The sequence below is a fragment of the Arachis hypogaea genome, chromosome 4, assembly GCF_003086295.3.
Source record: "Arachis hypogaea cultivar Tifrunner chromosome 4, arahy.Tifrunner.gnm2.J5K5, whole genome shotgun sequence".
In the NCBI taxonomy this organism is placed as follows: domain Eukaryota; kingdom Viridiplantae; phylum Streptophyta; class Magnoliopsida; order Fabales; family Fabaceae; genus Arachis; species Arachis hypogaea.
In genome coordinates, this window is record NC_092039.1 from 75861910 (window position 1) to 75889800 (window position 27891).

Sequence of the window (27891 nt, forward strand, 5' to 3'; positions counted from 1 at the left end):
CCTTGATGTGCAGTCAAATGCTCTACTACTAAGCTATGGACCCTTAAAATGAATCTCTCCATCTCCCATGACTCGGAGGTGGAAGCTTTTGCCTTCCCTTTCCTCTTTCTAGAGGTTTCTACGGCCTTAGGTGCCATAAATGGTTATGGAAAAATAAAAAGCAATTCTTTTACCACACCAAACTTAAAAGGTTTGCTCGTCCTCGAGCAAAAGAAGAAGGAAAAAAGGGGAAGAAGAAGAAAATGGAGGAGATGGAGGGTGGAATGTGGTTCGTTCAAGGGGTAGAAATAGTGTTTGTGATATGTAAAATTGAAGGAGGGATGAGGGGTTTTTAGGGAAGAGATATGGAGGTGATTGGTGAAAGGTATTTGGGGAAGAGTGTTATGAAAAGGTGTGAGGGAGAGAGAGAATGAGATGAGGTTGGTGGGTATCATGTGGGGTCCACAGATCTTGAGGGGTCAAGGACTTCTCATCCCTGCTCCATTTAGGTGTGCAAAACGCCCTTAGAGTGCAATTCTGGTGTTAAACGTCAGGTTGCTTCCTGTTTCTGGCATTTAACGCTAGCTTTTCTTCCCTTTCTGGCATTTAACGCCAGCTTGGTGCCTTGTTCTGGTGTTAAACGCTCAGAATGGTGCTAGACTGGGTGTTTAACGCACATCCTGCTACCCTTATTGGCGTTTAAACGACAGTAAGTTCTTCCTTCAGGGTGTGCTGTTTGTAATGCTGTTTTTGATTTTTGCTTTAATTTTTGCAGTTGTTTTTGTGACTCCACATAAAACAATAATGGAAATTTAACATAGATAGATAAAAAAAATTGGGTTGCCTCCCAATAAGCACTTCTTTATTGTCTTTAGCTGAACCTTACTGAGCTTTAATCTAGTTTCAGTTTTGAGCATTCTTGCTCAACATTGCTTTCAAGATAATGCTTGACTCTCTGTCCATTAACAATGAACTTTTTGTCAGAGTCAATATCCTGAAGCTCTACATATCCAGAGGGTGATACACTTGTAATCACATATGGCCCTCTCCACCGGGATTTTAATTTCCCAGGGAATAGTCTGAGCCTAGAGTTAAACAGCAGAACCTTTTGTCCTGGCTCAAAGACTCTGGATGACAGTTTTTTGTCATGCCCCCTTTTTGCTTTCTCCTTGTAAATTTTTGCATTTTCGAAAGCATTGAGTCTGAATTCCTCTAGCTCATTCAGCTGGAGCAACCTTTTCTCTCCAGCTAATTTGGCATCAAGATTTAGAAATCTGGTTGCCCAGTAGGCTTTATACTCCAATTCCACGGGCAGGTGACAGGCCTTCCCATACGCAAGATGGTATGGAGAAGTTCCTATAGGGGTCTTGAATGCTGTTCTGTATGCCCAGAGAGCATCATCCACGCTCCTTGCCCAATCCTTTCTATGGGCAATTACAGTCCGTTCCAAGATTCTTTTTAGTTCTATATTAGAGACTTCAGCTTGCCCATTTGTCTGTGGATGATATGGAGTTTCCACCTTGTGGGTAATTCCATATCTGACCATAGCAAAGAAAAGCTGTTTATTACAGAAATGAGTGCTTCAATCACTGATTAGTGCTCTAGGGATACCAAATTTACTAAAGATATGTTTCTGGAGGAACTTCAACACTATCTTAGTATCATTAGTGGGTGTTGCAATTGCCTCTACCCATTTAGATACATAGTCTACAGCTACCAGAATATAAGTGTTTGAGTATGATTGTGGGAAAGGCCCCATAAAGTCAATACCCATACGTCAAAGAACTCAATCTCTAAGATCCCTTGTTGAGGCATGGCGTAACCTTCAGGCAAATTACCAGCTCTCTGGCAACTGTCATAGTTACGTACAAACTCTTGGGAGTCTCTATAGAGGGTAGGCCAGTAGAAGCCACATTGGAGGACTTTTGTGGCTGTTCACTCACTTCCGAAATGTCCTCCATATTGTGATCCATGACAATACCATAGGATCTTCTGTGCTTCTTCTCTAGGCACATATCTACGGATTATTCCATCTGCACATCTCTTAAAGAGATATGGCTCATCCCACAAGTAGTACTTTACATCAGAAATTAATTTTTTCTTTTGCTGCCTGCTGTACTCCTTTGGTATGAATCTCGCAGCCTTATAGTTTGTGATGTCTGCAAACCATGGTACTTCCTAAATGGCAAAAAATTGCTCATCCAGAAAGGTTTTATAGATGATGGTGTTTTTGTGGAAAAACGAATTTCCAACACACAAATCCAACCGGCAAGTGTACCGGGTCGCATCAAGTAATAATAACTCACAAGAGTGAGGTCGATCCCACAGGGATTGATGGATCAAGCAATTTTAGTGGGTGATTAGTTTAGTCAAGCTAACATTGAAGGGATATTGGATGAAATATAGCCAACAGAATTGTAAATGACAGGAAATTTAAAGTTGCAGAATAATTAAATTGCTGAAGCTTAAAGAACAAGAAAGTAAAATAGCTGAAACTTAAATTGCAAGAAAATTAAATTGCATGAAAAGTAAAGGGGGGTTGGGTGCTGGAAATTAAAGAGAGCAGTAAAGCAAAGCGTAGAACAATTGCAGGGAGATTAAATTGCTTAAAATTAAATTGGAAGCAATATGAACAAAAAGGAAAAAATGCAGATGGAATAACAGCAAAAAAATAAATCAGCAAGAAAGCTCAATTCAAATATGAAATCTAAAAAGACAAGTGAGGATCTCAGGAAATCAAAGAGACTAGAGAACAAGTCTAGATCTCAATTCCTTCCTTGATCAATTCAGAGAACAATTTGCAGAAGAAAGAAGAAAATTGAATTGCAGAATTAAAGAGAAGATGAAGCAGTATGTGAATTTCAATTATGCAGAAAAAGTAAACAAGAGATCTCAAGGTGAGAATGAAACAGAATTCCTCCAATCTCACTCAAGATTCAAAACAGATAAGAAAACTAAAGGAGAGAGCTATCTATTCTTAATGGAGCCGGCCTCCTTTCAAAGATGGAAATGATGCCTTATATAGGCTTTACAAAATAAAATGAAAATGAAATTAAAACAAATTACAAAAATGAAAATCCTAAATTACTTGATCCATGTGCCTTTGAGTGATGATTTGGGCTTTGCTTGCTTTGGATTTGAGGAGAAATGGGTTTGGTTGGCCTTGATTCAATTTGGAGAGGAATTGAATTTAAATGAAAATTTGGTTGAATTTTGGCCCATGTTGCTCCCAGGAGGCTGCCCTGCTGATGACAAGTCATCATATACCCATTTTTCAAGCTAATTTCACTTGTTTTGTTAGCATTTATGCACTTTCTTGCATCCTAAGTAAGTGATTTGGAGTGAAAATGCATAACTTCTTTAAATCAAGTAACCACCATGAATTTAATGTTAATCCATGAGGTTTGAGCTCATTTTAATTGAATTTTAATTGATTTATAAGCCTCTTGAATTTAGTGATACTTTGAGTGGTTGTTTGGTTTATTGTAGGTGAAGAAAAGAAAAGAAAATGAAAAGCGTGGCCTAAGAAGCGTAACACAAGAAAAAGGAAAGCGTGGCCCAAGAGGAGAGAAGCGTGCCGCATTGCAATGGGGGAATCAACATTGCCCTCCACAAGGGCAGAATGCCCTCTAGGAGGGCAGCACTAAGTGACCAAGCCAAGGAAGGCAACCCTGCCCTGCCCACTCCAAGGGCAGAGCACAAAATGATGCCTTGGAGCCAAGAGAAGCAAACTCTGCCCTGCCCTTGTGGAGAGCAGAATCGGGCATCTCAAGGAAAGAAATCAAGAAAAAAAGGTCACCCATGCATGCCACAAGGTTCGAACAAAGAACCATGAGGAAGCCAAGCCTTGAGACCCACTACCGTGCCAAGAAGCAAAAAAATAAAATAGCGTGTTTGCACTCTCCCAGGTTCGAACCCGAGACGTGAAGGAAGGAACCTTGCCCTGCCCTTGGCGCGGGCAGGGCAGAAATTGGAATGGCGCACCAACTTTGCTCCCTGGCAGCACCAACCGCACGCACAACGCCCCCTGGCAGCACCAACCGCATGCACAACGCCCCCTGGCAGCACCAACCGCACACCTCGTCCCTGGCGCACCAAACTTTCCCGCCCTGCCCTTGGCGCGGGCAGGGCAGCCTCTGGCGCACCAAACTCGTGCCAGACTCGCACCACACGCACCATGGCCGCACCAATTGCTAGCACCAAGCATCAATTTTCTGCCCTGCCCTCCACAAGGGCAGGGCAGCCTCCTGGGAGTGATCTTTGGGCCAAAATTCAAATTAAAAATTTATTTGAATTCATTTCTTCACCAATTAAAAAGCCCATCCAAATCCCATTATCCAAGAATAGAAAGTGTATAAATAGGACTTAGTTTGATGTAATTAGGAACCTTTAGCTACCTTTACTTTGAGCTTGGAATTTTTACTCTTATTTTTGAGAGCTTTTGAATTTCCTTTGTCTTTGAGCTTTCTTGAGAGACTTGTCCGAGAACTAAGAGGATCAAGGGAGAATTGACTGATCTCCTTCCTCATTCCCTTTGGGCAATTCTACTCTTCTGTTTTCTGAGTTTTGGGTGTGTGAAATTGGGGAAATTCTGTCCCAATTCCCATTCAAGCTCTTGGCATTTTGTTTTCTGCATAATTAAATTCCAAATCTGTTCTTCAATTGTTTCTTCTTTAATTTTCTGTCAATTTGCTTAGTTAATTCAGATCTGGGAAGGAAATTGGGTTTTAGGATCTGCTACCTAAGCCCTTGGAATCCTGAGATCACAATTTCACTTTTGGTTCTTTTGTGAACCTCTGCTACATTTTATTTAAATTCTGTTTGAATGCTACTTGTTTCTGATTTACTTTCTGCTCAACCATTTACTGCAATTTACTTCTTCATTGTTTAGGTCTTACAATCCCATTCCTCAATTCCCTTTTACTTTCTAGCAATTTATCTTTCTTGCCATTTAAGTTACTGCAATTTAAGTTTCTTGCACTTTAAGTTTCAGTCATTTACTTTCTTGCTCTTTAAGATTCTGCACATTTACAATTCTGTTCTTCAATTTACTGCACTTATCCCTTCCCCCTTTACATTTACTGTCATTTAATTTCTGTTAAACACAAATCACTCAACCAAAACTTGATTCGCTTGACTAAATCACCCACTAAACTAAAATTGCTCAATCCTTCAATCCCTGTGGGATCGACCTCACTCATGTGAGTTATTATTACTTGATGCGACCCGGTACACTTGCCGGTGAGTTTTGTGTTGGATCGTTTTCCACACATCAAGTTTTTGGCGCCGTTGCCGGGGATTGAAATAGATTGACAATGATTAAGTGAAGTGGAGGTCTAGATCAAGCACTTTTCTTTATTTTTAAACTAACACACTAACTGTTCGAGATTTTGCCTCTACTAACTCTAACTGCACTCAGGTTACAAAGTGCTCTATTTTAGTTTCTGGCTCTGTTTGTGTTTCTGCTTTTGTGACAGGAGGAAAGAGCAATGAATCCACACCCTTTGATCTTGAAACACTTTGGAAGTTGAGCAAGAATGAGGAATGTCAAGCTAGTGACATTAAAAGAGCGCTTGTTGGGAGGCAACCCAACCTGATGTAGTTTCTTTTCATAGCTATTTCAATAAAAAGGTTGAATAATTGGTCTGTATTGCAAAGAGCTAAGTTTGGTGTTGCACACCAAAACAATTTAAGGGAGAATGAAGGATTCTAAGTTTGGTGTTCCACCAAAATCTCATTTAAAAGAACATTCTCACTTCCTGCACAATGCTAGCTCCAAGCAGTCAGACAAATTATTCAACTATTTAACTATTTTTTAGCTTTAATTCCATAACCTTTAGCAAGGACACAAGGTTTCACATATGGTTAAATTGTTGCATAAGAGGCAGTGGCAAACAATTAAGTTTGGTGTTCCCACACCAAAATAAATCCAGGAACCACACTCAGTTTATGCATACTAACCATATAATTAAGGGCTTGAGAAGCAAGCAACTTTGAGAATTATGCAGGACATGAGTCAACAATTGAAAATATTATGCATCCTAACTCAAAGAGAACACAACAGAAGGAAGAATCAAAGGGCTGCAACTTCGAAGGTTGTATCTAAACTTAATCCTTGCTACTGTGAAATGTTTTGAATCTGGAAACCATTGTATGTCTTGCTAAAGTGTTTATCTAGTTGCAAGTGAAATTGTTTGTTAAAAATGCTAAATCTGCATAATGCTTGTTATCCACCACTTAGCTTGAAATTTGTTTTGTTCCCCATATGCTTAAATAAAAGAGACTTGTTTGAATTGAAAAGTGAAATATCCAATGTTGCATAAGTAAGAATGGAAGTTGGTGGTGGTATATGTGTCTGATTAAATGCATAACTCATGAAATAAGTGTTGCATAACATCATTTTCATCCAATTGTAAGTTAGCTTGCTGTCATAAAAACTCTTATCAATAATGAAAAAAGCCTTTGGTAACGAAAACAGAAAGAAAAGGAAGAAGAAAAAGCCAAAATGGCAAGAAAAACAAAGAATAAAGGTTGGACACCAATAGCTTGGACCCTAGGACATATGCCTGTGGTGTTCTTGTACTAAGATATGCTTGGATGAGTAAATTCTAAGGGGTATTTTAAAACCCGGTCACTTAGATCAACTGATTTGGGATGGCCAATTGAAAATCCACAATAAAGAGCAACTTAGATACAGAACATTTAGTTATCCAAAGAGATGCTGGGCATCAATGATCCTAGGAAGAATTAGTGAGCCATGTGTCTGTGGTGGAAAGATGTTGAGTACAAGAAAAAGAAAATAAAGCCAAAGGCTAATACTACAACATTTGACACCAAACCTCCAAAAGAATAATAAGCTTGTTAAGCATAGAAAAGTTAGCAAGGGAGGAAATAAAAAAAGTGAGTCTTATAACAGCAAGTTTAGCAAACCTTTGATGCAAAATGTGTATTATTCAGCAGCAGCAATAAATGAGTTGTCATTGTCTGCATAAATGCCCTATAGATCAAGTTCTGCTATCTGCATAATAAGGATATGCATTCTTTTCTTATTCATTTCATTTACTCTTAGTTTTGATGCTTGCTTGGGGACAAGCAAGGTTTAAGTTTGGTGTTGTGATGACAAGTCATCATATACCCATTTTTCAAGCTAATTTCACTTGTTTTGTTAGCATTTATGCACTTTCTTGCATCCTAAGTAAGTGATTTGGAGTGAAAATGCATAACTTCTTTAAATCAAGTAACCACCATGAATTTAATGTTAATCCATGAGGTTTGAGCTCATTTTAATTGAATTTTAATTGATTTATAAGCCTCTTGAATTTAGTGATACTTTGAGTGGTTGTTTGGTTTATTGTAGGTGAAGAAAAGAAAAGAAAATGAAAAGCGTGGCCTAAGAAGCGTAACACAAGAAAAAGGAAAGCGTGGCCCAAGAGGAGAGAAGCGTGCCGCATTGCAATGGGGGAATCAACATTGCCCTCCACAAGGGCAGAATGCCCTCTAGGAGGGCAGCACTAAGTGACCAAGCCAAGGAAGGCAACCCTGCCCTGCCCACTCCAAGGGCAGAGCACAAAATGATGCCTTGGAGCCAAGAGAAGCAAACTCTGCCCTGCCCTTGTGGAGAGCAGAATCGGGCATCTCAAGGAAAGAAATCAAGAAAAAAAGGTCACCCATGCATGCCACAAGGTTCGAACAAAGAACCATGAGGAAGCCAAGCCTTGAGACCCACTACCGTGCCAAGAAGCAAAAAAATAAAATAGCGTGTTTGCACTCTCCCAGGTTCGAACCCGAGACGTGAAGGAAGGAACCTTGCCCTGCCCTTGGCGCGGGCAGGGCAGAAATTGGAATGGCGCACCAACTTTGCTCCCTGGCAGCACCAACCGCACGCACAACGCCCCCTGGCAGCACCAACCGCACGCACAACGCCCCCTGGCAGCACCAACCGCACACCTCGTCCCTGGCGCACCAAACTTTCCCGCCCTGCCCTTGGCGCGGGCAGGGCAGCCTCTGGCGCACCAAACTCGTGCCAGACTCGCACCACACGCACCATGGCCGCACCAATTGCTAGCACCAAGCATCAATTTTCTGCCCTGCCCTCCACAAGGGCAGGGCAGCCTCCTGGGAGTGATCTTTGGGCCAAAATTCAAATTAAAAATTTATTTGAATTCATTTCTTCACCAATTAAAAAGCCCATCCAAATCCCATTATCCAAGAATAGAAAGTGTATAAATAGGACTTAGTTTGATGTAATTAGGAACCTTTAGCTACCTTTACTTTGAGCTTGGAATTTTTACTCTTATTTTTGAGAGCTTTTGAATTTCCTTTGTCTTTGAGCTTTCTTGAGAGACTTGTCCGAGAACTAAGAGGATCAAGGGAGAATTGACTGATCTCCTTCCTCATTCCCTTTGGGCAATTCTACTCTTCTGTTTTCTGAGTTTTGGGTGTGTGAAATTGGGGAAATTCTGTCCCAATTCCCATTCAAGCTCTTGGCATTTTGTTTTCTGCATAATTAAATTCCAAATCTGTTCTTCAATTGTTTCTTCTTTAATTTTCTGTCAATTTGCTTAGTTAATTCAGATCTGGGAAGGAAATTGGGTTTTAGGATCTGCTACCTAAGCCCTTGGAATCCTGAGATCACAATTTCACTTTTGGTTCTTTTGTGAACCTCTGCTACATTTTATTTAAATTCTGTTTGAATGCTACTTGTTTCTGATTTACTTTCTGCTCAACCATTTACTGCAATTTACTTCTTCATTGTTTAGGTCTTACAATCCCATTCCTCAATTCCCTTTTACTTTCTAGCAATTTATCTTTCTTGCCATTTAAGTTACTGCAATTTAAGTTTCTTGCACTTTAAGTTTCAGTCATTTACTTTCTTGCTCTTTAAGATTCTGCACATTTACAATTCTGTTCTTCAATTTACTGCACTTATCCCTTCCCCCTTTACATTTACTGTCATTTAATTTCTGTTAAACACAAATCACTCAACCAAAACTTGATTCGCTTGACTAAATCACCCACTAAACTAAAATTGCTCAATCCTTCAATCCCTGTGGGATCGACCTCACTCATGTGAGTTATTATTACTTGATGCGACCCGGTACACTTGCCGGTGAGTTTTGTGTTGGATCGTTTTCCACACATCAAGTTTTTGGCGCCGTTGCCGGGGATTGAAATAGATTGACAATGATTAAGTGAAGTGGAGGTCTAGATCAAGCACTTTTCTTTATTTTTAAACTAACACACTAACTGTTCGAGATTTTGCCTCTACTAACTCTAACTGCACTCAGGTTACAAAGTGCTCTATTTTAGTTTCTGGCTCTGTTTGTGTTTCTGCTTTTGTGACAGGAGGAAAGAGCAATGAATCCACACCCTTTGATCTTGAAACACTTTGGAAGTTGAGCAAGAATGAGGAATGTCAAGCTAGTGACATTAAAAGAGCGCTTGTTGGGAGGCAACCCAACCTGATGTAGTTTCTTTTCATAGCTATTTCAATAAAAAGGTTGAATAATTGGTCTGTATTGCAAAGAGCTAAGTTTGGTGTTGCACACCAAAACAATTTAAGGGAGAATGAAGGATTCTAAGTTTGGTGTTCCACCAAAATCTCATTTAAAAGAACATTCTCACTTCCTGCACAATGCTAGCTCCAAGCAGTCAGACAAATTATTCAACTATTTAACTATTTTTTAGCTTTAATTCCATAACCTTTAGCAAGGACACAAGGTTTCACATATGGTTAAATTGTTGCATAAGAGGCAGTGGCAAACAATTAAGTTTGGTGTTCCCACACCAAAATAAATCCAGGAACCACACTCAGTTTATGCATACTAACCATATAATTAAGGGCTTGAGAAGCAAGCAACTTTGAGAATTATGCAGGACATGAGTCAACAATTGAAAATATTATGCATCCTAACTCAAAGAGAACACAACAGAAGGAAGAATCAAAGGGCTGCAACTTCGAAGGTTGTATCTAAACTTAATCCTTGCTACTGTGAAATGTTTTGAATCTGGAAACCATTGTATGTCTTGCTAAAGTGTTTATCTAGTTGCAAGTGAAATTGTTTGTTAAAAATGCTAAATCTGCATAATGCTTGTTATCCACCACTTAGCTTGAAATTTGTTTTGTTCCCCATATGCTTAAATAAAAGAGACTTGTTTGAATTGAAAAGTGAAATATCCAATGTTGCATAAGTAAGAATGGAAGTTGGTGGTGGTATATGTGTCTGATTAAATGCATAACTCATGAAATAAGTGTTGCATAACATCATTTTCATCCAATTGTAAGTTAGCTTGCTGTCATAAAAACTCTTATCAATAATGAAAAAAGCCTTTGGTAACGAAAACAGAAAGAAAAGGAAGAAGAAAAAGCCAAAATGGCAAGAAAAACAAAGAATAAAGGTTGGACACCAATAGCTTGGACCCTAGGACATATGCCTGTGGTGTTCTTGTACTAAGATATGCTTGGATGAGTAAATTCTAAGGGGTATTTTAAAACCCGGTCACTTAGATCAACTGATTTGGGATGGCCAATTGAAAATCCACAATAAAGAGCAACTTAGATACAGAACATTTAGTTATCCAAAGAGATGCTGGGCATCAATGATCCTAGGAAGAATTAGTGAGCCATGTGTCTGTGGTGGAAAGATGTTGAGTACAAGAAAAAGAAAATAAAGCCAAAGGCTAATACTACAACATTTGACACCAAACCTCCAAAAGAATAATAAGCTTGTTAAGCATAGAAAAGTTAGCAAGGGAGGAAATAAAAAAAGTGAGTCTTATAACAGCAAGTTTAGCAAACCTTTGATGCAAAATGTGTATTATTCAGCAGCAGCAATAAATGAGTTGTCATTGTCTGCATAAATGCCCTATAGATCAAGTTCTGCTATCTGCATAATAAGGATATGCATTCTTTTCTTATTCATTTCATTTACTCTTAGTTTTGATGCTTGCTTGGGGACAAGCAAGGTTTAAGTTTGGTGTTGTGATGACAAGTCATCATATACCCATTTTTCAAGCTAATTTCACTTGTTTTGTTAGCATTTATGCACTTTCTTGCATCCTAAGTAAGTGATTTGGAGTGAAAATGCATAACTTCTTTAAATCAAGTAACCACCATGAATTTAATGTTAATCCATGAGGTTTGAGCTCATTTTAATTGAATTTTAATTGATTTATAAGCCTCTTGAATTTAGTGATACTTTGAGTGGTTGTTTGGTTTATTGTAGGTGAAGAAAAGAAAAGAAAATGAAAAGCGTGGCCTAAGAAGCGTAACACAAGAAAAAGGAAAGCGTGGCCCAAGAGGAGAGAAGCGTGCCGCATTGCAATGGGGGAATCAACATTGCCCTCCACAAGGGCAGAATGCCCTCTAGGAGGGCAGCACTAAGTGACCAAGCCAAGGAAGGCAACCCTGCCCTGCCCACTCCAAGGGCAGAGCACAAAATGATGCCTTGGAGCCAAGAGAAGCAAACTCTGCCCTGCCCTTGTGGAGAGCAGAATCGGGCATCTCAAGGAAAGAAATCAAGAAAAAAAGGTCACCCATGCATGCCACAAGGTTCGAACAAAGAACCATGAGGAAGCCAAGCCTTGAGACCCACTACCGTGCCAAGAAGCAAAAAAATAAAATAGCGTGTTTGCACTCTCCCAGGTTCGAACCCGAGACGTGAAGGAAGGAACCTTGCCCTGCCCTTGGCGCGGGCAGGGCAGAAATTGGAATGGCGCACCAACTTTGCTCCCTGGCAGCACCAACCGCACGCACAACGCCCCCTGGCAGCACCAACCGCACGCACAACGCCCCCTGGCAGCACCAACCGCACACCTCGTCCCTGGCGCACCAAACTTTCCCGCCCTGCCCTTGGCGCGGGCAGGGCAGCCTCTGGCGCACCAAACTCGTGCCAGACTCGCACCACACGCACCATGGCCGCACCAATTGCTAGCACCAAGCATCAATTTTCTGCCCTGCCCTCCACAAGGGCAGGGCAGCCTCCTGGGAGTGATCTTTGGGCCAAAATTCAAATTAAAAATTTATTTGAATTCATTTCTTCACCAATTAAAAAGCCCATCCAAATCCCATTATCCAAGAATAGAAAGTGTATAAATAGGACTTAGTTTGATGTAATTAGGAACCTTTAGCTACCTTTACTTTGAGCTTGGAATTTTTACTCTTATTTTTGAGAGCTTTTGAATTTCCTTTGTCTTTGAGCTTTCTTGAGAGACTTGTCCGAGAACTAAGAGGATCAAGGGAGAATTGACTGATCTCCTTCCTCATTCCCTTTGGGCAATTCTACTCTTCTGTTTTCTGAGTTTTGGGTGTGTGAAATTGGGGAAATTCTGTCCCAATTCCCATTCAAGCTCTTGGCATTTTGTTTTCTGCATAATTAAATTCCAAATCTGTTCTTCAATTGTTTCTTCTTTAATTTTCTGTCAATTTGCTTAGTTAATTCAGATCTGGGAAGGAAATTGGGTTTTAGGATCTGCTACCTAAGCCCTTGGAATCCTGAGATCACAATTTCACTTTTGGTTCTTTTGTGAACCTCTGCTACATTTTATTTAAATTCTGTTTGAATGCTACTTGTTTCTGATTTACTTTCTGCTCAACCATTTACTGCAATTTACTTCTTCATTGTTTAGGTCTTACAATCCCATTCCTCAATTCCCTTTTACTTTCTAGCAATTTATCTTTCTTGCCATTTAAGTTACTGCAATTTAAGTTTCTTGCACTTTAAGTTTCAGTCATTTACTTTCTTGCTCTTTAAGATTCTGCACATTTACAATTCTGTTCTTCAATTTACTGCACTTATCCCTTCCCCCTTTACATTTACTGTCATTTAATTTCTGTTAAACACAAATCACTCAACCAAAACTTGATTCGCTTGACTAAATCACCCACTAAACTAAAATTGCTCAATCCTTCAATCCCTGTGGGATCGACCTCACTCATGTGAGTTATTATTACTTGATGCGACCCGGTACACTTGCCGGTGAGTTTTGTGTTGGATCGTTTTCCACACATCACCTGCCCTTGTGGAGGGCAGGGCAGAAAATTGATGCATGGTGCGTGCTTTTGGTGCAGCCAGGAGCGAGCTTGGTGCGGCAGAATTTTCCTTGGTGCGTATGATGCTTGTTGGTGCGCAAGGATGCTGCCCTGCCCGCGCCAAGGGCAGGGCAGGAAGAGTTTGATGCGCCAGAATTGTGGAGTGCGCACGCTGAGGCTGCCAGGGACGTGCCATGGTGCCCTTGTGTGTGCCAAGCCCAAGCCTTTACTTCCTAGAGGTCTTGTGTTCGAAACTTGGTGGAGGAAGTTGTTGCAATTTTTCCTTGAATTTTCTTGAAAAAAACACGACATTGCCCTGCTCTCCAAGAGGGCAGGGCAGAAAATTGAGCGCCACTTTGTTTCCTTGTGTCTCCCTCTTCGAGCCTTGGTGGAAGCATTTTGGTTTATTTTCGCTTGTTTTTGGCCCTTAAAGATGCCTTTCGTTCCTGCCTCAATTGGACGCCAAATATGGATATCTATATATCGTTGGAAAGCTCTGAATGTCAGCTTTCCAACGCAACTGAAAGCACATCAATTGAACGTCTGTAGCTCAAGTTATAGCCATTTGAAGGAGGCATGGTCATGCTGTGAGCGCCCAGATTTTAACTTAGCGAAAATTTTGCTTCCAATCCTTAATGTGCATAACGATCCTGCCCTTGGCAAGGGCAGGGCAGAATTGTGCTGGTTGCTTCCTTCCTTGATTTGGTCATGGGCCACGCTTTTAAAAGCGTGGCCTAAGGCTCCAAAGTGTACCCCAACTTCAAAGTGTACCCCAAAGCTCTTTTTTTCTCCTTTTTTTGTGCTTCTTTGCTTCTTTTTCTTCTTATTTCCTACAAGATTTATAAAATTAAAATATCAAGAAAATATATCATTTAAGTACAAAAAGCATTCAATATTTAAGCACAAATCATCAATTTCTTGTATGAAAAAGCATAGAAAATGGGTATATGATGACATGTCATCAATAGATCTCAGTATGGGGGAGGGACGCCCCTTCTACTGGTTCTATTCGAGACAGGTAATCTGCTACTTGGTTCTCTGTCCCTTTTCTGTCTCTTATCTCTATATCAAACTCTTGCAGAAGCAACACCCATCTTATGAGCCTGGGTTTTGAATCCTGCTTTGTGAGTAGGTATTTAAGAGCAGCACGGTCAGTGTACACAATCACTTTTGATCCTACTAAATAGGATCTGAACTTGTCAATGGCATAAACCACTGCAAGCAACTCTTTTTCTGTGGTTGTGTAGTTCTTCTGTGTGTCATTTAGAACCCGACTGGCATAGTAAATAACGTTCAGAAGCTTGTTATGCCTCTGTCCTAATACTGCACCAATAGCATGGTCACTGGCATCACACATTAATTCAAATGGTAATGTCCAGTCCGGTGCAGAAATGATAGGTGCTGTGACCAATTTAGCCTTCAGAGTCTCAAAGGCCTGCAAACATTCCATATCAAAGATAAATGGTGTGTCAGCAGCTAGCAGATTGCTTAGAGGTTTTGCAATTTTTGAAAAATCCTTTATAAACCTCCTATAGAATCCTACATGCTCCAGAAAACTTCTGATTGCCTTAACATTGGCAGGTGGTGGTAATTTTTCAATTACCTCTACCTTAGCTTGATCCACCTTTATTCCCTTGTTCAAAATTTTGTGCCCAAGGACAATTCCTTCAGTCACCATAAAGTGACATTTTTCCCAGTTTAAAACCAGGTTAGTCTCTTGGCACCTTTTCAAAACATGTGCTAGATGGTCAAGACAGGAGCTGAATGAGTCTCCAAATACTGAGAAGTCATCCATGAAGACTTCCAGAAAATTTTCCACCATATCAGAGAAAATAGAAAGCATATATCTCTGAAAGGTTCAAGTACATTGCACAGACCAAATGGCGTCCTTCTTTAGGCAAATACTCCAGATGGACATGTGAATGCTGTCTTTTCTTGATCCTGGGGATCTACTGCAATTTGGTTGTAACCTGAATAGCCATCCAAAAAATAGTAATAGTCATGACCTGCTAGTCTTTCTAGCATTTGGTCTATGAATGGTAAAGGAAAATGATCCTTTCTAGTGGCTATATTGAGCCTTCTATAGTCAATACACATACGCCACCCTGTAACTGTTCTCGTAGGAACCGGTTCATTCTTTTCATTATGAACCATTGTCATACCTCCCTTTTTGGGTACAACTTGGACAGGGCTCACCGAGGGACTATCAGAAAAAGGATAAATAATTCCAGCCTCTAGTAATTTAGTGACCTCTTTTTACACCACCTCCTTCATGGCTGGATTCAGCCGCCTTTTGTGGTTGAATCACTGGCTTGACGTTATCCTCCAGTAGGATCTTGTGCATGCATTTGGCTGGGCTAATGCCCTTAAGATCACTAATAGACCACCCAAGAGTTGTCTTGTGTGTCCTTAGCACCTGAATTAGTACTTTCTCTTCCTATGGCTCTAAAGGAGAGCTTATGATTACAGGAAAAGTGTTACCTTCTCTTAGAAACGCATATTTTAGGGATGGTGGTAATGGTTTGAGCTCAGGTTTAGGAGGTTTCTCCTCTTCATGAGGAGTTTTCAGAGGTTCTTTTATTTCCTCTGGTACCTCTAGATCAAGCTGAACATCTTTAAAGATGTCTTCTAGCTCTGATTCGAGACTCTCAGCCATACTGATCTCCTTTACCAGGGAGTCAATAATATCAACTCTTATGCTGTCCTTTGATGTGTCTGGATGCTTTATTGCTTCAACAGCATTCAGCCTAAACTCATCTTCATTGACTCTCAGGGTCACTTCCCCTTTTTGGACGTCAATGAGGGTTCATCCAGTTCCTAGGAAAGGTCTTCCTAGAATGAGGGTTGCACTCTTATGCTCCTCCATTTCTAGCACTACAAAGTTAGTGGGAAAGGCAAATGGCCCAACTGTGACAATCAAGTCCTCGATTATTCCTGATGGATATTTAATGGAGCCATCAGCAAGTTGAAGACAAATCCGGGTTGGTTTGACCTCTTCAGTCAAGCCAAGCTTTCTAATAGTGGATGCAGGAATTAGGTTGATACTTGTCCCAATATCACATAGAGTTGTCTTGGTACAAGTACCCTCTAATATGCATAGTATCATAAAGCTCCCAAGATCCTTAAGCTTCTCTGGTAAGCTCTTTAAGATGACTGCACTGCATTCTTCAGTGAGAAAGACTTTTTCAGTTTCTCTCCAATCCTTCTTATGATTTAAGATCTCTTTCATGAACTTAGCATAAGAAGGTATTTGCTCAAGTGCCTCTACAAACAGAATCTTGATTTCAAGAGTCCTGAGATAGTCTGCAAAGTAGGCAAATTGTTTATCTTGCTCCACTTGGTGGAGTTTCTGAGGATAAGGCATTTTAGCTTTGTATTCTTCAACCTTGGTTGCTGCAGGTTTATTTCCTACAGAGGTAGGTTGAGAAGCCTTTTTGAGGGAGTTATTATCAGCACTTGTAGTTGTCTGATCCTTCATTGGTGTTTGAACACCAGGCTTGGGGGCTGGATGGGCATTTAACACCAGATTTCCACCCCTTTCTGGCATTTGAATGCCAGAATTAGGCTCCCATTGGGCGTTTAACGCCAATTTTTCACCCTTTTTGGCGTTTGAACGCCAGAACTGGGCATCCACTGGGGGTTTAATGCAAGTTTCTTGCCCTTTTCTGCCGTTTGAACGCCATAATCATTCCTCTATGGGCTCTTATTGTCCTCAGAGGGATTTTATGTGGCAGTTTGCTCATCCTCTGTCAGTTGTTCTTTTCTTGGCTTTCTGCTGCTTTGAGTTGAGGTATTTAACGTTTTTCCACTTCTTAATTGAACTGCTTGGCACTCTTCTATTTTCTGTTTTGATAACTACTATTTTGTCCTATTCAATTGTGATTCCATATCCTTATTAGCATTTCTGGTTTCTTGTAGCATCTCCTTAAATTCTGCTAACTATTTTGTTATAGAAGATAGTTGCTGATTGAGTTCAGCAACTTGTTCCTAAGGACTAAAGTCAGTTGAAGCTTTCATGTGTAGAGACCTTTTTTGGAGTTAAACGCCAGCTTTTATGCCAGTTTGGGCGTTTAACTCCAATTTTTATGCCAGTTCGAGCGTTAAACGCTGGGAATTCTAAAGCTGATTTGCAACGCCGGTTTGTGCCATTAAATCTCGGGAAAAGTATGGAATATTATACATTGCTGGAAAGCCCAGGATGTCTACTTTCCAACGCCGTTGAGAGCGCGCCAATTGGGCTTCTGTAGCTCCAGAAAATCCACTTCGAGTGTAGGGAGGTCAGAATCCAACAGCATCTGCAGTCCTTTTCAGCCTCTGAATCAGATTTTTGCTCAGGTCCCTCAATTTCAGCCAGAAAATACCTGAAATCACAGAAAAACACACAAACTCATAGTAAAGTCCAGAAAAGTGAATTTTAACTCAAAACTAATAAAAATATAATAAAAACTAACTAAAATATACTAAAAACATACTAAAAACAATGCCAAAAAGCGTATAAATTATCCGCTCATCACTAGGTTTACAGAAAATGAGTAAACTTAGATAGTGCAGAAATCCACTTCTGGGGCTCACTTGGTATGTGTTTGGGCTGAGCATTAAAGCTTTCACATGTAGAGACTTTTCTTGGAGTTAAACGCCAGCTTTGGTGCCAGTTTGGGTGTTTGACTCCCGCTTGTAACTCAGTTCTAGCGTTTAACGCTAGAATAGGGCAGGAAGTTGGCATTTAAATGCCGGTTTGCGTCATCAAAACTCGAGCAAAGTATGGACTATTATATATTGGTGGAAAGCCTTGGATGTACACTTTCCAACGCAATTGAGATCGCGCCAATTGAGCATTCGTAGCTCCAGAAAATTCATTTCGAGTGCAGGGAGGTCAGAATCCAACAGTATCTGCAATTCTTTTTCAGCCTCTGAATCAGATTTTTGCTCAGGACCCTCAATTTTAGCCAGAAAATACCCGAAATCATAGAAAAACACACAAACTCATAGTAAAGTCCAGAAATGTAAATTTTGCTTAAAAACTAATAATTATTTACTAAAAAGTAGCTAGATTCTACTAAAATCTACCTAAAAACAATGCCAAAAAGCGTATAAATTATCCGCTCATCACGTATGCGTCCCGGACTCTTAGGCGTGGATTGACCAAATTGCAGGTAATGCGCACGCGTCGTCCATGCACACGCGTGGGTTGACTCGTGCGCCAGGCACCCTTCATGCGCAATTCCAGCCCAACTGTCTGTAACTTTTTACTGAGAGCGAAAGTTGCATCGGGGCGTACGTGTGGGTTACGCATACGCGTCACATCCCTTCTTTTTTTTAAAGCAAAATAAAGGTAAACATGCAGAACTGAAAATGAATACTGATATTAATAAAATAAAACTAATAAACATGAAAGATCATACCATGGTGGGTTGTCTCCCACCTAGCACTTTTAGTTATTGTCCTTAAGTTGGACATTTGGTGAGCTCCTTGTCATGGTGGCTTGTGCTTGAACTCATCCAGGAATCTCCACCAATGTTTGAAATTCCAATATCCTCCGGGGCCCCAAACTAGGTGCATAAAGCCTTCAAGCAAGTTAAAGCAAGTGACAAGGCCTCAAGAGTGTTGATTGTTGGAATGAATTTCGGGGTCCCAAACCTTGCTTTTACACCCGTCTTCTTGTTGATCATTATTTTTCCAACCGGGTGGCAAGCAATCTGAATTCTCACTGAGACATCCAAACAACTTTCTAGACCCATTCAATCGAGCTCTACACCAATCCTTGCACTTCAACTTGGAGCATGCAACCGTATTGAACCTTGCCTGACAACTCCAACCACTAACCATCTTCCTCTTACTCTTAACGCCACAAAGAGCTCTAAGCTGACCATCTATCTCAAGTAAACCATATTCAAGTAGAATGAGAAAGCTAAGGGATAGAAATTTTACCCACTTGAATGTTGTGAAGGAAGACGGTGACTTAGGTGGAGAGGTCTCCAACAACTTTGGCAAAGTGATTTCAAGCTCCACTCCCTTGTATTCTTTCTTGACAACTTCCACCTCTTTGCAGGCTTCTTCAATTTCAACCTCTTCCTCTTGGTAGCTATCTTCCAATTCAATCTCTTCTTCATTGCTTACCAAGAGCATGGGAGGTTGTGCTTCTTCTTCTTAAATCTCCATGTCCAGTCTAGTGGGAGAGGATTCAAGTGTAGGTAAGAATTCATCAATGATTGAATTCATCTCATGATCAACCTCTTCAAGGTCTTCAACCATGATATGCATTGGAGGTTGTACACCCTCCTCAGCATCAAATTCAAACGTCTTAGAAGGAGGCTATATAAATCGATTTTCCCATGGATATTCCGTATCTCCTAAGTCTTCAACCACTTCTTCGTTTTCTTTGATAATTTCGGATTTCTCCACTTGCTCTAATACAGAATCAAACTCCTCCTTGATGTCACTCAGTGTAGAGTTATCTTCAATGATGGAACTTTCCTCTTGTTCAACCTTCACTAATTTGTCAACTACTTCATCTTCAAGGGTCTCTCTAACCTCCACCTTTTGGGCCTCCTCTTGCTTCTCTTGAAGTATGTGTGCGTAAAACCGATCCATTATGTCCCTAAGACAATCTCTTCACTCTTGTTCCGGGTCAGTAGCATCATTGGGATCATGTTACTCTTGGATTGATGGATATGGGTATTCTTGCACGTAGGGTGGTAGTGAACTAAAGCTTGAGGGTTGATTATTAGAGGTAGAGGGTTGGTCCCTACGGGATATAAGATATTGGAGTTTAGAGGTGAGACCAATGAGATTAGAGGTAAGTGTGTTGTTATCCAACGGAGGTTGGGGTGGATAGAAGGGTTCATTTGTTGGGAGAAAGGGCTCATAATACGGAGGTGGTTTTTCTTGATAAGGATATAGAGATGGTGTATATTGAGGTGGTGGTTCTAAGTATGGCTCATAAGGCTCTTGGTATGGTGGGTAAGGATTAGGGTCATATGGGGGTGTTTGGTGGTAAGGTGCTTGTGAGTATGGTGGTTCAAAATTATGTTGAGGATGGGGTTCATAGGCATATGGTGGTGGTTGTTGATAATCAAAAGAGTTCTCACCATAGCCGTCATCTTGATATGCTTCTTGGAATGACTCTTGGTTATAGTATGTTAGTGGAGGTTGTTGCCAAGAGAGTTGATCAAATCATTGTGGCTCCTCCCAACCTTGATTGTTCCAACCTTGATGCATATTCTCATTGTAGCCTCAATTTCCTACAACATAATTTGAACTAAACTCATAGCCAAAGGAGTGAGAATTTATAGTAGGTAAAGAAAATAAAAACAGAAACTAGTAAAAATAAGCAACTAAGTACTAAACCAACAAAAACTAACAAATAAGAGAAAAGCAAATATTTACAATAACTAATAATAAGGCACACATTTGCAATTTCCCGGCAACGACTCCATTTTGATGATCGGACTTTTGTGTGGTCTAGAATTCACAAATAAGTTCTCGTTGCAGGTATAGTTTCTAAACCAACAAAGAATCCTTTCATACAAAAGTTTGGTTGTCACAAGTATCAAACCCCTAATAAAATTGATAATCGAAGTATTTAAACCTCGGGTCATCTCTCAAGGAATTGCAGGGAAGTGTTCTTATAATTGGTTATGTAAAGATATATTTTTGGGTTTTTGAATAAGGAAACAAGAAAAGTAAATTGCAAAAGGAATAAACTAATAACTAGAAAAGCTCTTGGCAAGGTGTGAGAACTGGAAGTCCTATCCTAGCTATCCTTATCAATTGTGATGAGAATTGTTCATTGCTCTTACTTAGTTAACCCTCTAATTTTGAAGGAAAGTCAAGTGGACGAATCAATTTGGTTCCTCAAGCCCTAGTCAACTCCTAAGGAAAGACTAGCTTTAATGGAATCCAAATCAATCAGCAACTTTCAATTATCAATCAACAAAGGAGTTTGATAATTCAAGTGCCACCAACTACTCAACCAAGGCCAAAAGGATAAAAATCTACTCTAGAATCCAACCAAGCATTTTATCAAACACTTGGAAGGTACAACACAAAAGCATACAAAAGCAATAAGAGATAATAAAATTCAAACAACCAATTGAGAGCATTAATAGCATAAATTTAAGAAAGCAATCATAAATATGAAATACCTCAAATTGCATTAAATAGAAAGTCAAATCTAACATAGAGAATTCATAAACCAATTTGGGAAGATAAACAACTCAACAAGAGAAATAAATAAACCAAAGTACTAGAATAATTAAACTAGAAGAGAAACTAAATTGAAGGAACATTGAACCTGAATTTGATAAAGAAATAAACCTAAACCTAACAAAATCCTAAAACCTAGATAGAGAAGAGAGCCTCTCTCTCTAGAAACTACATCTAAAACCTAAAATTATGAATAATGAAAAGTGACTGAATGCCTCATGATTCCCTCACTCTGCAGCTTCTATTATGTGTTTTCAGGCTTGGAACTGGGCCAAAGTGGAGCCCAGAAATCGCCCCCAGTGTTTTCTACGTTTTTTGCACGTGGTGCATGTCACGCGTACGCGTCAGTCAGTGTACACGTCGATGGTCTTCTTCGCGTGTCACGCGTACGCGTCAGGTACGTGCACACGTCACTGTGCAAATCTCCAAATCAAGCGCACACGTCAGGTACGCGCACGCTGATGAGCGGATATTTTATTAGCTTTTTGGGGGTAACTTCATGTAGTTTTTAGTATGTTTTAGTTAGTTTTTAGTATATTTTTATTAGTTTTTAGGCAAAATTCATATTTCTGGACTTTACTATGGGTTCGTGTGTTTTTTTGTGATTTCAGGTATTTTTCAGCTGAAATTGATGGATCTGAGCAAAAATCTGATTCAGGCTGAAAAAGGACAGCTGATGCTGTTGGACTCTAATGTCCCTGCACTTAAAATGGTTTTTCTGGAGCTACATGAAACCAATTGGCACGCTCTCAATTGGGTTAGAAATTAGACATCCAGGGCTTTCCAGCAATATATAATAGTCCATACTTTGCTCGAAGATATACAACGTAAACTGGCGTTTAACCCTAGTTCCATGTTCCATTCTGGTGTTAAACGCCAGAAACAGGTTGCAAGTTGGAGTTAAACGCCAGAAACAGGTTACAACCTGGCGTTTGACTCCAAAAATAGCCCAGGCACGTGAAAAGCTCAAGTCTCAGCCCCAACACACACAAAGTGGGCCCCAGAAATGGATTTCTGCACTATCTATCTCAGTTTACTCATTTTCTGTAAACCTAGGTTACTAGTTTAGTATTTAAACAGCTTTTAGAGATTTATTTTGTACCTCATGACATTTTTAGATTTGAACTTTGTACCTTTTGACGGCATGAGTCTCTAAACTCCATTGTGGGGGGGGGGGTGAGGAGCTCTGTTGTGTCTCGATGGATTAATGCAATTATTTCTATTTTCTATTCAAACACGCTTGTTTCTATCCAAGATATTCATTCGCACTTCAATATGACGAATGTGATGATCTGTGACACTCATCATCATTCTCAACCTATGAACGTGTGTCTGACAACCACCCCGTTCTACCTTAGATTGAATGAATATCTCTTAGATCCCTTAATCAGAGTCTTCGTGGTATAAGCTAGAATCCATTGGTAGCATTCTTGAGAATCCGGAAAGTCTAAACCTTGTCTGTAGTATTCTGAGTAGGATTTAGGAATTGGATGACTGTGACGAGCTTCAAACTTACAAGGGTTGGGCATATTGTCAGACGCAAAAGGATCGATAAATCCTATTCCAACATGAGTGAGAACCGACAGATGATTAGTCATGCGGTGACAGCGCACCTAGACCATTTTCACTGAGAGGATGGATGGTAGCCATTGACAACGGTGACCCACCAAACATATAGCTTGCCATGGGAGGGAACTTGCGTGCATGAAGACGAAGATAGGAAGAAAGTAGGGATTCAGAAGACAAAGCATCTCCAAAACTCCAACATATTCTCCATTACTGCATAACAAGTATTTATTTCATGCTCGTTTGTTCATTTGCAAGTCAACTGATAATTATAATTGATATCCTGACAAAGAGTTACAAGATAACCATAACTTGCTTCAAGCCAACAATCTCCGTGGGATTGACCCTTACTCACGTAAGGTATTACTTGGACGACCGAGTGCACTTGATGGTTAGTTGTGCGAAGTTGTGAAAAATTGTGATTTCCAATTTCGTGCACCAAGTTTTTGGCGCCGTTGCCGGGGATTGTTCGAGTTTGAACAACTAACGGTTTATTTTGTTCTTAGATTAGGAATAATTTATTTTGCTGTGTTTAGAGTCTCTCATTTTATTTTCAAAAAAAAAAAATTTAGAAAAAAATATTTTTATTATTAAAACTACTTTTTCAAAAATACTTCTCTTTTGTTTAGTCGATGCATTTGTTGAATGTGTCTTTGTTCTTGTGAAAAGTTGCTCCTTTGAGTCTTTCTTGCAAAAATATCTTTCAAAAATAATTTTTCTTTGATTAAATCTTTGTCAATTTTTAAGTTTGGTGTTCCTTGGTGTTTTCCTTTAGTTTTCGCAAATTTTATTGTGGTTTTCTAAAAATTTTAAGTTTGGTGTTCTATCTTCATGTTCTTATTGTTCTTGTGAGTCTTCAAAGTGTTCTTGAGTCTTTTTTGTGTTTTGATCTTAAAATTTTTAAGTTTGGTGTTCCATGGTGTTTTCCCTCCAAAATTTTCGAGAACAAGGAGCATTAGATTTAAAAATTTTAAGTCTTGTGTCTTTTGTGTGTTTTTCTCTTTCATCATAAAATCCAAAAATCAAAAAATATCTTTTCTAACTATTTTTAAGCAAATATTTCGAAATTTTTCATAAAAATTCAGATTTCAATTTCAAAATTTTATCTTATCATATCTTAGATGTCAAGATTTTTTTTTTAAAAAAATCATATCTTTTTCACATCATATCCTTTTTAAAACTTCCTAACCACCTTTCTCTCTCTTCATTTTTCAAAAATCCTCACCTATTTTTTATTTTATTTTATTTTATTCTTTTAATTTCCATTTTTTAATATATATATATATATATATATTAATACTATTTGAATCTCCAAATCACAACATCTCCCTTTCTCCATCATGGACCTAAGTGGAAATGAACAGTCCAGAAGGACTCTGAGGTCATATGCTAACCCCACTACTGCTTCATATGAGAGTATTATCTGTATACCCTCCTTCGGAGTCAGTAGTTTTGAGTTAAATCCTCAGCTCATTATCATGGTGCAGCAAAGTTGTCAGTATTCCAGTTTTCCACAAGAAGAACCTATTGAGTTTCTAGTATAGTTTTTACAAATTACTCACACAGTACATGATAAGGAAGTAGATCAAGATGTCTATAGATTATTACTGTTTCCATTTGCTATAAAAGACCAAGCTAAGAGGTGGTTAAATAACCAACCTAAGGCTAGCATAAGGACATGGAAACGGCTGTCAAAAAAATTTCTGAATCAATATTTCCCTCCAAAATGGATGACACAGCTAAGGCTGAACATCCAAGGCTTTAAACAAGGAGATAATGAATCCCTTTATGATGCCTGGGAAAGGTACAGAGAGATGCTAAAGAAATGCCCCTCTGAAATATTTTCAGAGTGGGTGCAGTTAGACATCTTCTACTATGGGCTTACAGAGAAAGCTCAAATGTCTTTAGACCACTCAACTGGTGGATGTATACACATGAGATAGACAATTGAAGAAGCTCAAGAGCTCATTGATATAGTTGCTAGAAATCAGCATCTGTACTTACGTAGTGAGTCTTCCATGAAAGAAGCGGCTAAAACAGTAACTGCTGAACTCAGTCCTGTAGAACAAGTTACTGAATTCAATCAGCAATTAGATTTTCTAACAAAACATCTAGCTGAATTCAAGGAGATGCTACAAGACACAAGAATTGCTAATGTGAATATGGAAGCACAATTGAATCAAACAAAATAGCAATTATCAAAACAGATAACAGAAGAGTGCCAAGCAGTTCAATTAAGAAGTGGGAGAACATTAAATACCTCACTTCAAAGCAGCAGGAAGCCAAAAAAAGAACAACTGACAGAAGATAAACAAACTGCTACCCAAAATCCCTCTGAGGATAGTAAGAGCCCAGAGAGGAATAATTCTGGCGTTCAAACGCCAAAAAAGGTGAAAAGCTGGCATTAAACGCCCAATGGGAGCTCAGTTATGGCGTTTAAATGCCAGAAACAGGTAGGAATTGGGCGTTAAACACCAATTCAGCTTTCGATCCTGGCGTTCAAACACCAGTGAGAGATCAGACACATACAAGTGCTGATAGCAACACCTCTAAGAAGGCTTTCCCAACCACCTCTGTAGGAAATAAACCTGCAGCAACTAAGGTTGAGGAATACAAAGCCAATATGCCTTATCCTCAGAAAATCCACCAAGCGAAGTAGGATAAGCAATTTGCCCACTTTGCAGACTATCTCAAGACTCTTGAAATAAAGATTCCGTTTGCAGAGGCACTTGAGCAAATACCCTCTTATGGTAAGTTCATGAAAGAGATCTTAAGTCATAAGAAGGATTGGAGAGAAACTGAAAAAATTTTCCTGACTGAAGAATGCAGTGCAGTCATTCTAAAAAGCTTACCAGAAAAGCTTAAAGATCTCGGAAGCTTTATGATACCATGCACATTAGAGGGTACTTGTACCAAGAAAGCTCTATGTGATCTTGGAGCAAGTATCAACCTAATACCTGCATCCACTATTAAAAAGCTTGGTTTGACTGAAGATGTCAAACCAACCCGGATATGTCTTCAACTTTCTTATGGCTCCATTAAATACCCATCAGGCGTGATTGAAGACATGATTGTCAAGGTTGGGCCATTTGCCTTTCCCACTGACTTTGTGGTGCTGGAAATGGAGGAGCACAAGAGTGCAAGTCTCATTCTAGGAAGACCTTTCCTAGCAACTGGACGAACCCTCATTGACATCCAAAAAGGGGAATTAACCCTGAGAGTCAATGAGGACGAGTTTAAGTTGAATGTTGTCAAAGCTATGCAGCATCCAGACACCCCAAACGACTGTATAAGCATTGATATTATTGACTCTCTAGTGGAAGAGGTCAATATGACTGAGAGTTTCAAATCAGAGCTAGAAGATATCTTTAAAGATGTTAAGCATGATCTAGAGGAACCAGAGAGAATAATAGAACCTCTAAAAATCCCTCAGGAATAGGAGAAACCTCCTAAACCCGAGCTCAAACCATTACCACCATCCCTGAAATATGCATTTTTGGGAGAAGGTGACACTTTTCCTGTAATCATAAGCTCTACCTTAGAGCCACAGGAAGAGGAAGCACTAATTCAAGTGATGAGTACAAACAAGACAGCTCTTGGGTGGTCCATCAGTGATCTTAAGGGCATTAGCCTAGCCAGATACATGCACAAGATCCTATTAGAGGATGACGCTAAGCCAGTGGCTCAACCACAGAGGCGGCTGAATCCAGCCATGAAGGAGGTGGTGCAGAAGGTGGTCACTAAATTACTAGAGGTTGGGATTATTTATCCTATTTCTGATAGCCCCTAGGTGAGCCCTGTCCAAGTCGTCCCTAAGAAGGGTGGCATGACAGTGGTTCATAATGAAAAAAATAAACTGGTTCCTACAAGAACAGTTACAGGGTGGCGTATGTGTATTGATTATAGAAGGCTCAATATAGCTACCAGAAAGGATCATTTTCCTTTACCATTCATAGACCAGATGCTAGAAAGATTTGCAGGTCATGATTACTACTGCTTTCTGGATGGAAATTCTGGTTATAATCAAATTGCAGTAGATCCCCAGGATCAAGAGAAAACAGCATTCACATGTCCATTTGGAGTATTTGCATACAGAAAGATGCCATTTGGTCTATGCAATGCACCTGCAACCTTTCAAAGGTGCATGCTCTCTATTTTCTCTGATATGGTGGAAAAATTTATGGAAGTCTTCATGGATAACTTTTCAGTATTTGGAGACTCATTCTGCTCCTGCCTTGACCATCTAGCACTTGTTCTAAAGAGGTGCCAAGAGACTAAACTGGTTTTAAACTAGGAGAAATGTCACTTTATGGTGACTGAAGGAATTGTCCTTGGGCACAAAGTTTTGAACAAGGGAATAGAGGTGGATCAAGCTAAGGTAGAGGTAATTGAAAAATTACCACCACCTGCCAATGTTAAGGCAATCAGAAGCTTTCTGGGGCATGCAGGATTCTATAGGAGGTTTATAAAAGATTTTTCAAAAATTGCAAAACCTCTGAGTAATCTGCTAGCTGCTGACATGCCATTTATCTTTGATAAGGGGTGTCTGCAGGCGTTTGAGACTCTGAAAGCTAAGCTGGTTACAGCACCAGTCATCTCTGCACCAGACTGGACATTACCATTTAAACTAATGTGTGATGCCAGTGACCATGCCATTGGTGCAGTGTTGGGACAAAGGCATGACAAGCTTATGCACGTCATTTATAATGCCAGTCATGTTTTAAATGACGCACAGAAGAACTACACAACCACAGAAAAAGAGTTACTTGCAGTGGTTTACGCCATTGACAAGTTCAGATCTTATTTAGTAAGATCAAAAGTGATTGTGTACACTGACCATGCTGCTCTTAAATATCTACTCACAAAGCAGGATTCAAAACCCAGACTCATAAGATGGGTGTTGCTTCTGCAAGAGTTTGATATAGAAATAAGAGACAGAAAAGGGATATAGAACCAAGTAGCAGATCACCTGTCCCGAATAGAACCAGTAAAAGGGGCGTCCCTCCCTCTTACTGAGATCTCTGAAAACTTTCCAGATGAGCAACTCTTTGCCATCCAGGAAGAACCATGGTTTGCAGACATTGCAAACTACAAGGCTGTGAGATTCATAC